We start from the raw sequence: 13,547 nt of genomic DNA, 5'->3' as shown, positions 1-13,547 counted from the left end.
TTGTCTGTAAGTCTTTCTTGTTTTTAATTTTTTATTTGCATCTGAAGGAGACAGATGTGTTTCAAAATTCTAAATAAATCTGTTAAAATTCTGTCACTATACTTCTATAAATGCTGCCCTTTACATATACTTATCTCAGAGTTTGGTGGGCAAACCACAAACTGTCCTCAGTTTGGGTTTGTTTCATTTTATTAGTAAAGTACAAGTTGGAGACACCTGAGATCTAGTGGAAGGAAAACAAATGGAAACTTTCCCATGTGAACTCTTGCATTCAGCCTCTGGTCTCAGCAGCAAATAGGACAGCAGGAGTTTCCTTCATGGCATCAGGTTTACTGGCAGGCAAATTTTGAACAATTTCCTAACAATTTAGAAGCTCAGTGAAGTATATTATTAAGTGGAGATAATGGCTTCTCCAACCGTATTAGGAAATGTTTGGATTTGTTTCCTTTCAAATGCATATCTGTTTGTTGTTCTAAACAAATATGTCAGATATTATTCTTGCTGTCACTGCTCCATTATCTCAACCTATAACAATTTATTTCTGTCTTTTCTTGTGTGGAGTTTTTGTTTGTTTGTTTGCTCTGGTTTTTCTTTTGGTTGGTTGGTTTTAATAGATTTTTCAGGCTAGAGAATTGATTAAAGTTTGCTTGTAACTCATCCTGAGCAATTTGTGACAGAAAACTTTTTGCCCAAGTGACCTCCCAAGTATATGTATTTCCATAAGAATTACACTCAATCCGTCAATTCTTGGAAATTATTTTTCATTAGTTTGATTCCTGTAAAATAGGACTGTGATAAAATTGGATTTGACACTATAAAGGCATACAGGTATGCCTAGATCTATGTGGAGATGCATTAGAGATGCTTTCAGAGTCTGGGTTGTCTTTTTCAGGACAGATCAGTGTCTTCATGCCTTTAGAGTAAGAAACCCATAAAACTTCATTGACACAAAATACTTGGAATTCATAGGATATTAAAAAAATCCCAACAAACTAGCATGGACAGGGGTCTCACCATTTCAGAAAAAGAACTTTGTGAAACATTTTGAATTTTATTGATTAAAACCATTGTATAGTAACATGAACCAGATCATGACAGGAGTAAAAATGAGATTTGATTTCTGTCCTGGAAAAGGCTATGAAATATTGTTCAACTTAATCTGTGATAATTTAATTTTAGAAGTTCTTAAAACTGAACTATTTCTATGTCTAGATGGTACCCAGACAAAAGGAACCAATTCCATCTAACATTTCAGAAAATGAAGTAACAAATGAAATTATAAGATCTAAAGGATTTACTAGGAGTGAATGCTGCTTAGAAATGAGAATATTCGTGATTTGAATGAATCTGAATAGCTTAACATTGTGGAAATCAACTCTGATATGTAGAGCAATAGCAGTTGTGTCTTGAAAATGGGTAGGAAAGAATGAATTTTCAGTGAAAAACCAGTAAGATTCCCAAATTTTAAAATAATAAATTTTTTTTCTGGAAGTTCTTTACAGTGTCTACAAACTGTAAATATCTACAAGCCTGCAAAGCCTGTTTATCTATTTGGCAAAAAGCTGGTAGTTTCTGCTCTATGCCAGCCTTTATGCCATTATTGCAGCAATTTTTTCAGTTTTTATCAAACTCTTTCACTTTTCTAAGACACAATCTTTGTATTTGAATGCTATGGACCCTTCAGGAAATATTTGATGGAGGGAGCTGGTGCTGTTCAGTTACTCAGCTGAGCAGGAAATCTTTCCTACAGAGACTATTTTCTACCTTAAATCAAATTAAATTCTTAAACAGATCTACACATGTTGCACAATGTCTATCTGGTAATTAATAGTATCTGAGAAAGATTATTGATAGCAAAAATAATATTTGGCACCATTTAATTCTATACTTTAAAATAGTTTTTGCAAGTTGTATTTCCCTGTGTTTATGTGAAAATACACTAAAAATCTTCATTTTAAGAGGGTTTAACATAGTTTTTGTGTTCGACAAAACTTAATTTTAGCTCAGCTATCTCAATAGGTATCTCAACTTCTGCTCCTCTTTTTCCTTCTATCAGTTCCAGCCCCTGCTCCCAATTTCAGATGTAGTTTCTCTGAACAGGTCTTTATCTGCAGCAAGCATGCTCAGTCTGAAGGGATAACACTGACAGAGTCCCATCTATCCTGGCTGGGCTTTCAGTGAGGACATTATGTGCACTGCAAACTGACATGGGGTGTAAGGATATTTAGTGCACACAGAGTTAGATTCCTAAAATCTGAATATGTTCATACTCTGTCTTTTCAACAGTTTGCAACTCAGTGAAAAAAGCAGTCTGATTTTTCTGAGGAAAAACAGGCTGGACTACTTAACAGCTGCTCTCAGGCAAAAATTCATAACCCTGCTTATAAATGGTTAAATAGTGAAACACTGAAACTACTCTTTGTCAAAATGTCAAGTTTGAGATTTAACATTATAAAAATGTACTTTCCCCAGCCTAATTTTTTAATGTCCATTCTGACTGTGTTTTTCTCAAAAGCTTGAGGCAGCCATCCACCATAAAGAATAGCATCTCAACTAGTTACATGTTAGGAAAGCTTTTATAAAGGCAAATGAAAATGGCTTCTTTCAGAGGGAAAAGATGATCTTTCTGAAAGGAGGCCAGGTGAACAAACTGCTTCTGAAAAAGAAATGACCTAGCACAGTACAAGGAGTGCTTAATAACTATTTGCATCATTAGCAGTTAGAACTCAAATAGCCTAATCAGGATTTATGTATATATTGCTGCAAATATTCTTTAACATGAGTAGATGGTTCAGAAAAAAAAACCCCACTGTGCTATGGGAACAATAAATAAATCATGTCATAGTATGATTTTTCATCTTGAGTTCATAAAAATCCTGTATTATTAATAAAAATCTTTACTGAACTGGCATACAAAGCATAGCATAAGCTGTTCTGTATCTATCAGGACCATAATTACTCTGCTAGGCAATACAGGGGTTAACTGTTTGTTGTTCTCATTAACAGCTGCACTCATTAACAGGTCCTTCACTAATTGGCAAATGTTGGCTTAACAAAACAAGGCTGGCCTGGGACACTAAACAGCACATGTTAGGTAATCAGAGAAATTAAGAGAAAATGTATATATGATGGCAATACAGATGTTAGTAATTTCAAATCAAGAGCTCAAAACTCAAAGTGATTGAAAGGGATGAATCTAAATTTCCTGGGGTTCATCCCTATTTCTGGTGACTTCTGAGCATTTTCAGAGAGAATGAGAGAAATTGAAAATAGTGTCTGTATTGTCTTAGTCAATGGCATTTTCCATTTAGTCATATGCAAGGATAAGGTTCTTTTTTATTCCCTAAATGTAAGGAAGTGAAAGGAAAAATGTAAGTTTGATTAGGTGTCAATAAATCTCTTTCTCAAATAGAATGTAAAATAAAGTATAATTAGTGCATTTGCCTCAGACATATGAAATGGAATTTGTGTTGCATTTTATCTGGTCCACTAAATACAGGCAAGGATTTGGGTATTGAAAACAGTGGCACAGTGCAGTTAATAGCCTTGATGTTATCCAAATGAGTGTATTGGGTTCCAAAGTTTTTAAAACCTTTGCTTCTAAAGTTGTTTTTTGCTACAGAAATGGTATAGTATTAACTGCCAGAAACATAATAGATCATCTAGGAGACCACAAAAGCTTCTGAGATTCTTGTAAAAATATGTATTAGAGTAAGATGTTAAAGTTCAGATGGAAAAGTGTGATATAATTTGGTATAAATGGTCAGGCAGATAATACAGAATAATTTAAAAGATCAGGAATTGTCTCTCAAGAAAAGAATATGGTATGTTGTGTAAGATTAGTAATATTAAACATGTACTAATGTGATGCAAGATGGAGTACAAACATCTGCATGACATAATGGATCAGAAACATTTTGGTTCTGGTAATTTCTCAGGTTGATTTAGGTGAAGATAGAACAAGAGAAATCAGTTGATGTTTGGTTATTACCCCACAAACTATGGATCCCCCCACAGACCTGAATTTAACAGCCAGCAGAGTTCAGTGTGTGGTATTTCTCTGTCAGACAGACGCCCTGCTGACACTGCAGACGAGGTGAAGCCCTCAGCTGTGTGAGCGTCAAGGTTCATGTTTATTCCAGGTGGCTGCAAATGGTAGAAGGAAAATATTACTGCTGCTAATAGTCTTGGGACATTGCAAAGTATGCTTTCTGGGAGGAAACACAGGCAGGGGCTATTTCACTTCAGTTTTCTCTGAGGAATTGTAAATTACCCTCAAGAGATACTCAGTAACACACACAAGATCAGCTGTTTATCAGCCTGTTTCAGAAGGGTTACTGTAATGGATTCTACAGAAATTTTCACTCCTTGTAATTTAAAATATGGCTCCAGGAGCACCAATATAAGAGATTAAGTGCAGCAGACTTTAAAGAAGAAAGGACTTTTACCAGCCAGCAGAGGAGGAAAGGGCAGAACCTTTTCCGTTTAAGTTGCAAGGTTTAGCTAGATTAGAGAATTACATTTCTACCAGCAATCTGGCCAGGAATTGTTGGAATAGGAAGTAAGGAAGATGGGGACAGCGAGACAGCAGGGACGAGATCCTTCCTCTGGCTTCATCTATGCAGAAGCTGAGAGGGTTTCAGTACAAACATCAGTCTTTCATAACTTTGGCTTCCTCGTTTGAGATGGTTTGGAAAATTCTTCCCCATTACTTCTCAGTCTTGTGCAGCCAGAATAAGAATGAAGTCTGATGCTTTTCTGTCTTGCATGTATCAACCTTTCCTTTTTAAAAAATTATAAGTATAATCATTGTTTTTTATTATGATTGAGAAGAGAATATCCCTTGTCATTGTATTGATTGTTGTAATTTTCACCCCTAGGTAAGATATTTGGTAAGTATAAAATTTCAGGCAGGCAGGCAGGCATTCCTGAAAGGGTTTCAGCCCTCTTCTTAATGGTGGCTGGGAGTGATTTTAGACAGCAGGCAACAACAGAGGTGAGAATATACTGAGCTCCTACAGCCATGAGAAAGGCATTGATTTTCAACCTCATCAGTCCCTCATGCTATGAGAGAAAAGCAGAATACAAACAACCATCTGGCATCAAATTAAAAGATGGTTGTGCTGGTAGTACTTGCCTGGAATAATCAAATTAAAATTATGGTTTTCTAAAGTCTAGTTCAATACACTACTGTAGTCTCAGGCAAGTCAGCAAATATGTAGATTAATTCAGCCTCACTTCTTGCTTTTTTTTTCTTCCTTGCCTACTTTCAGACAGATTGTATTTATTGCATAGGCCAGCAGTACTCCAAACTACAGCAGGTTCATTCCTTAAATGTCAGTTGATTTCATGAGCTCACATTTAACAAAAGAAGATGCAGAGTAAGGGAGTCTCAGGTATTTATGTGTAACCCAAACTTTTGTTGAAAATTACAGAGGTAAAGCAGGATATGTAATACTTTTCAAAGTACCAGGTTGAGATAAAAGGGAAAAAATAATAAAGGGGGATACTGATTAGCTGTTGCTCCAGATTCAGGGAAAGAAAAAGAACAGGACATGTTAGCAGAACACACAAAAAGCCATGTACACCTTAGTCTTATATTAGCAGCATGCAAGGCTGTGAGTCTATGCAGGCAAACTGAAGAAATTCCAAAAATATGTGTTGGCAGGCTTGGGAAAAGACAGATGCTTAGCAGACATGTATTCTGAAGACTTCCTTTATTTTTGTTGTCCCATCCAGAATGTAGTTATATAATTATGTGTTGAGCTGGTTTTTTTTTTTATTGTTCATGAATCCACTATATAAATGCTAAACCAAAAATTTGATAGTTTCTCTTGTGCAACAATCAAAAATCTCTCCCTTGTGTGATGCTGGGAGAACTCTTCTGTGCCATAAGATCTCAGTGATGTTATTAAAAAGGACATTTGTCTGAGTCTCTGAGTTCCACTATGGAAGCAAGCCTTATCTTTCTGTCTATTTGTAACGTTAGACAGAAAATCACTTTTCTTCTGATATGATGATGTGTCCAAGACAAATTTCTGCTGCAGCCGAAGTCATGACAAAGCACGTGCTGCCTGCAAGGGAGAATTTTCATTGATGTCTTAGAGCAACACTGTCTTCCAGAAAGATTCTGTGTTTCAGATTTTGCTTACTATGGATGCTTTAATACAGACCTACTTTCAATGAAAGGGCTGCCTTAAGAGCAGTATGCCTACTATTACAAAGACTTAATGGGCATTGTCTGCCAAAACCTACTTTTTGGTCTGTTTTTTTTTGTTTTTTTTTTTTTAATAATTTTAGGTATGACTTCAGGAAAGACAATTCAAATTTTTTCACATCAATATTAGTTATCATTATAAATTATTACTTAATGATGGGAAAAGGTGATGAAAAAGAATACAGATATATATAAAGATTTTTGTAAACCCAGTGAAATTCAACAAGAAAAATTTCAGCATTGAAAGAAGATTATTTTTATAATTTGTAGTTTTTTCTGTCATGATGAAATCTAACTCAAGGGTAGGATTTTTATAATTACCATTGATGCTGAGATAAAATTTGAATTGTTCCTTTAAAAGTTGTCCTTAATCCTCTCCAGACTCCTAGTAGAACTCAGTTAAAGGCTTTCTAATACAATAATAATATTTAACACAACCACTGAAATGAGTAGGTTAAATGTCTTAGACATTTTTTTTAGTATTAGGAAATGGAAAGGACTATTATTACCACATTACCATAATAGAACTTCCATATAAAGTAAGATACAGAGTTTTTAGAAAGGTACTGAATTAAACTGGAGTGTGTTCATAATATGGGGAGTTCATGGAGCATGGAGCAAATAGGAATTTACACTAGTGCACTAGAAGGAAACCCCCAAAGTTTTCTCCTGCTCCTGAGATTAAGCCGCATTTCTCCTCTGTTGGGCAGAGGTGCTTTGTGCACACGTACACCACACCTGCACTGAGCAAGGACAGCTCCACCCACGCCGTGGTGGATGACTCCTCAGGCCTGGCACCATATGGTGACAGCACACAGCAGTGACAGGTCAGGCTTCAGCATTCCATGGCGTGGCAGAGGCAACGTGTCCTTTTCCAAGTCTGCTTAGTACCGACTAGCTCATCCCTGCATTGCTGCTGTTCTGGGCTGTTTGCCCAGAAGTCTTCCCAAGAAAGACTAAACCCTGACAGCAAGAGAAGTCATCATCCATCTGCCTCTCTGCGGGGAGAGGAGAAATCTCAGCTGCAAAACTGTCCTCGGTGTAATTCTCTGCAGCGAGAACACACCTGTAAACATGACAAAATGGCAACGTCCCTGAAGTACAGTGGGAACATCTGTTGAATTCAGGTGGCTGATCATGCCAACCAGTGATGTGCACAAGGAGTGAGAAAGGGAAGAGTAGGAAAGACAGTAATGTGCAGAACAGAAGCTTGGTATCCATTTTGTCACAGTAGAAGTGTCATTTTTGTGCCACTATTGATAAACTGTTACCATGCCTAATAAACATCAGCCACTAAACTGATACAGTTTGGTGTATTTTTTAAGGGTAAAGAAGAGTGGCTTTGGATCTCTCTCACAATGGTGTCATGGCTGGGGTAATTAGGTTTTTTGTTCTCACACCAGAACTTCAGTTTTATATGTTTGCTTCCCCAGTTACTTGCTAGCTAAAAGGGGAAATTTTATCACCAAAAGCTTAAGAAGAGCTAGTATGTGGATATAACTCTTGGGTTGTATGATTTTCATTAATGCGGTGTTTAGAATATAGGTAATGGAATGGTAGCTCCAGTGAATTTTTGCTGAAAGGAGAGTGAAAAAGAAAACTGTGATGTCTGAAAGTGTTGTAAAGGGATCAGAATCTCCTCATTTGAATCTGCTGCTACCTGTGTGTTGAGGAAAAAAAAAAATAGATGTTTAATGTAGGTTTTTCAAGAGAATATACTTAAAACTGCAGAATTATTTCAATTAATATTCCATTTTGAATACAGGTAACAACCAGTGCAACATAATTTTGCATTTTTTCTATAGAACATAAAGTACTGAAAGGAAATGACTGAATTAATAGAGTAAGAACTGAATTTACATCAAATGCATCATTGTTCTCTAGTCTACATAAGTAATTAAAACTGGAAAATAGGATTGCAAATAAACCTTTTGATATGACATCAGCCAATCTACTGTAACCAAAGGATGACAGGCTGAACCATGCCTTTCACTAATCTGATTGTGAATGTGTTTTACAGGCACAATTGTACACTAAAACTTACTTTTAAATAAATTATAATTTTTATGCAGTAGAATAGATTTTTTATGGAGGCATATTTTGTATACATCAATCAATGATGGCTTAAAACAGTGACTCATAAACTGATTTTATATGAACATGTATTTTGCATATCATGCAGGAAGGACCAAAAAAACCCACCATGTAAGGTAATATATGAAATTACATTAAGTATATCTCCCTGTTTCATGTTAAAGATCTTTTAGTTAATACCATATTTTGGATTTAAAAGCATTGCATTTCTTCTAATCAGCAAGCATTGAAATAAGAAAAATTCTTTAATGTTTTTAGTTGAGGCTTACACAAATAATAGGTAGTGTGTTTATCTACTGCCCTTCCTTTTTGGAGTTACAAAGCAGCTTAACCAGCAGTGGAAGAATGCTACAACCCAGCTGTGTTTCTGTGGTGCAATTAGGAATTTTCTGCCTTGTACCTGCTGCTGAGGACTGAAAGGTATCCACGCTAGGTTTTCTCTTTGGGGGCGGTGGTAGTGTTCTGCATCTATATTTCAATACTTTTTGTGATCTTGGAATGATGTATTGCCACACTCCACCGTGCCCATGGGGTTATGGTTTCAACCCAAAATCTTGCCTTTCCTGGCTAGTGAGCAATTAACTTGTGATGTTACTTGCATTTTAATACCTTTGGACTGATTCTGTCACTATTAAAGAGAACATCAAACTGGCACTTGTTTCAAAAATTGGTACCATGTTATGTAACACTTATAATTGCATTTCATATCATACTTAATGATTTTATGCTTTTTAGGCTGCTCAAATATCAGGTTTTTGGTGGGTTTTTGATCTCCCCTGTTTATGTTTAGCATGTTATGCCATTTAATGAGGAAGAAGAGATTTAGCAGCCTTATTAATGGACAAATTAAATGTCAATTAGCACTTACATTATAACAACATACTTTTAATCCACAACAGAAATTTGGTTCAGCATACTAATCCATGCTTACTTGCTTCTATTTGTGATGTTAATATTTATCCACAAATTCAATAATGCATGTGGAAAATTTTTAGGTTAAAAATTCTGTAATTTTTGTAAGAATCTAGGGTCTCTGTAAAATATATTCCTTAAAATATCATATTCTACAAGCATGGTCTCTACAGTATTTTTTATTTTATTGCCACAAACACCATGGATTTCCTTGGAAAATGAATAAAACCAACATTTCTTCAACAGCCCCTCTTAGGTACATGCCATTTATATCTAACACATTTATTTTTAGTTTTAAATCTCTTTGTAAACTTAAAATTAACCAATATTTCCATGAAGGGAAAGTAGTAGCATTAATATCAGTATCTGACTTAAAGAAACAGAAAAAGCCAGTGTTTGTTATAATTAAATCAATTTTTTAAAAGTAGAAAATAATCATGCACAATTTGTAAATCATTAGCCCTAAAGTTACTGCTCTTTTAAGCAGAAAAGCTAGAGTTCTGAACACTGAATAGTAATTATGTATTAAAAAATTTCAAATGTTTTGCTAATGTTTAATAATTGAATTGCAAACTGGTGATTCTAACACTTGTGATTTTTCTTCCCATGACTTGCTTCAAGTCTAAATTCCTTCCTGAAGCTTGGAAAATATCAGTTTCCTGCTTGTTCTTTTTTATTCACTTTAACCATGTGTCATGAATGCAGCAACAAAAAAATATAATTAGTTCAACTTAAATGTCTCAATATACTTCATGGATATCATAATGCTCACATTTGTATTCGTAAACATATGCATAATTGATAACTAAATGAGTATCCAACAAACATGTGTCTCTGTCAGTAAAGAAACTAGAATTGTGAAAAATAGGAAGAAAAATGAAGGGACTGCAATGTCTCTGAAATGCTCAGGTAGGGAAACAGCACTCATGGGTCTGATATGAAACATGATTCAATGGGTAATTCCATGTTGAAGAACCTCAGAATATGCTTCAAAATTGGCCAGCTACAGATAACTCCTCAGGTCTCACACCTGAAACTGACCAACCTTGCCAGCGTTTTAAATCATCACACCGTGCCTCTTATATTTATACATGCTTTGGAATAAGCACTCCTAGAAGGAGAGACAAAGTGTAAAGCTCACTCACCTAGGTAAACAGATAACGCTGGCTTTCCATATAAACACAATTGTCACAGCTGCAGTTGTAGCACAAACTTGCATATTGTTTCTGGGAAGGCAGTGAACTGAAACAATTAAGAGATTAAATTAGAACAAAGCTAAAGTACTAGGAAAAAACAATACCCTCAATCTTTATTGTGACTAATATATACAATAAGTCAAGTCATAATTGTACAGTACTTCTCTGTTATCAATAGGCAATAAGGACTGTGTTTGAAGAGTTAGGGGTCTGTTAAGATGCCATTGAAGTGGACAGAGAAAATGCTAGGTGCCAAAGTCCCTCATTAAGCAATTCAGGAGTTTAATAATGATAACAATAAAAAAAAAAAAGTGTATGGATCCAATTCTTGGATGTACCCAGTGGAACATAACTGAGTTGGAATAACAGGAATACTTAATTCATCTGCTGTCTCTGTACATTTAGCTTACAATTAGAAAAGCATCACACTGGGAGCAAGCAAAGGAAATGAGGTATTGGTGTCTTAGAAGAGAGATATTTCTCATAACATTTTCTGTATGGGAGTTTGATCTAGAAATATGTGTCCAGAAATATGTTTTCCTTTTCTCACTAGCTTGGTAAAATTTTCACTTGTTTGGTATTTTGTTTAAATATATTTATGTTCGGCTTGTTAATTTTTTTTTTTCATGCAAAGACATTTTAAAACTCAATGTCTCTATTCTGGTATACTCAGAATATAGGTGGGTGACCTATTTGGTCACCCAGCTTGAGTGACTTGACATGCAGATGTTTACCACAGCAAAAAATCAGCCTGAGAAACAAACATACCATAGTTACATCAGGATATAGTGGGTCATATTTAATTCAAGATCATTTTTCAGTGTTTGAGATGCAGTTGTTAGATTATTACAGTGTGTTATGAATGACAAGAAAGTAATGAATATTAATAAATATTGTGTCTAACACGTTCTGTCACTTTGGCAAATACTTTTAAAGCTAGTGAAAGCTTTGTAATTTGATAATGGTAAAAAGACTGATCAAGAAATGTATATAGTATTCATTAGGGACCACCTGCTCTGGGAGTTAGTGCTGTTTGGTTTGGTGACTATATCATGATCTGTCCTCCATTTTGAGTAAAACCAGTAATACCATAATTTATTGCATCTTCATATTCCAAGTAGTGGAATGGAATGAGTTATATTTCTCAAGTGGTGGTCATGTAAAGATAGTAACCATTCATATACCATCTGGAAGAATTGGTATAGTTAGAAATTACATGTAGAGATGAAGGAAGTGATTTAAAAGCTAAGCTTGTGACTAGGTAATTGACATGTATCTTTGTAATGATCCTTGCATTTAGCAAATGAAAATTTTCCCTTCTTTATTTGGCGTATTATTTAAATAAATATTGCATCATAACTTGCAATTTTCATGCTATGGTCAATGAATGACATCATTTGTGATGAATACTTCTATTCAGTGTTAAAAAAATTGGTCAATCTGCATTCTGCTGTTATTGATGATAATGATCACAACTGAAAATTGTGCAAGGAACTTAGTGAAGAGAAAGGCCCTTAGAGAACATGTAAGCCTTTTTATGATAAAGGCAACCAGATTTATTTCTGTAATAACAAATAAGTGAAAGAAACACACAGATAACGTACCTGTTAATTCACTCCATTCAAGAAGTATTTGACTGCAAGTTGTTTGTTCTTTCAATACCTCTGTTCATATTTTGGGAGCACTCAGACAATGAAACCAACCACATTTCCAGTAGAGAAGACAGAAGATGGCTTTTAGGTTATCAGACTTAAGGTCAAGTGCTTCAATAATATGAGTTGCTGGTATGTATTTTAAGAGGTTGTTAGGAGGTGGTTTGCTTTTCACAAAGTGAGAAAAGGAGGAAGGGCTGAATACAAATCTACCCTTCTTTCATCTGCTGTGAATTGTTTTACAGACACAAATGATAGTTTTTATTTTCCCTGAGGGTTCTTATGTTCACTAGGAACCTGAACCTGTAAATCTTTAACATCTGAAGTGTTTCCTTTGTAATTTTTTTTGTTTTTCCCAGCCAAATACAACACCATTTATTTAGCATTTTAAATTGTATCTTACTGTTTTCAGAAAACCACCTTATTTCCTTCTGATTTTTTTTTTGCGTGTCAACATTTGTCCTAGAGTTTCAAAAGGGTGGCCTCTGCTCCTTTAATAACTGTATTTTGATATGTGTAAAAAATACTCAGCATGGCTAAAATATTCCTTTCAATTCCCCAGGCACATTATTCTGCTTCTGCTTTGGGATAGTATAAATATAGTGTGTAGTGAACTAACTGAAGGTACTGTACTAATTGAAAATGATCCTGTATAAAATATAAATATTTTCTGTCCACAGTCAAATAAGGGGAATGGCATTTCCTATGACTGTATTGAATTTCTTCAAAGGGTCATGCTTGTATTTAAACCTTACCATAAAACTATAGAATCCACACCTGCTTAGTTACATATAAAAATACTTCAGATATAAGAAGTCCCAACTGAATATGTACATGGCTTTAAAAACAGAAACCTGTAAGACTCTAATTCTTATTAGATATCAGAGGCTTTTATTTTCTTTGCAGACCAAAGTTTTCTTTTGTACTTATAATTGTATTATCCTGAAAAGGATTATTTTTCTTTTAGGAAAGAAATACCACCCCCAAATTTGCAGTGGTTTTCCCCAGAAATCTTTGGTTTCTTATAATTACACTCTTCCTTTAAAATACTTACCCATTGTTTCCTATAAGGAAAAGTTATTTTTAGAATTAAGTTTTATTTTACTGTCATTTGATGGAAATTGTTTTATTTTATAAATAAAGGCCTATTTAAATGAGTTCAATGTTTCTCACAAGCCTCACTGAGCAGTGGATGAAGTTAAAGAATCATCCTGCTCTTTTGTTCCTTCTGGTTGTTTTTCTGCTCAGTTCTCCAGGCTAGTTAGTGAAGCAGCTACAAAAATTCATCTTGGAGCTAGAAACAGTTTAATAGAAAAAAAAGACCCACAGAAGGAAGAGCAGGATCTGCCTTAGACAATGCTTGGCTTTGTCTTTTATATCATCTCTGGCTGGGATTCACAGAATAGCTCAGACCAGTCAAAAAAATGATGCTTGTGTGCATACTGGAATGACACACCAAAATTGAGAATGATTTCA

This window comes from Onychostruthus taczanowskii, unplaced genomic scaffold, assembly GCF_017590055.1.
Source record: "Onychostruthus taczanowskii isolate IOZ18803 unplaced genomic scaffold, ASM1759005v1 scaffold2, whole genome shotgun sequence".
NCBI lineage: Eukaryota > Metazoa > Chordata > Aves > Passeriformes > Passeridae > Onychostruthus > Onychostruthus taczanowskii.
The sequence above is the reverse complement of the archived record's forward strand: the minus strand, read 5'-3'. Positions refer to the sequence as shown.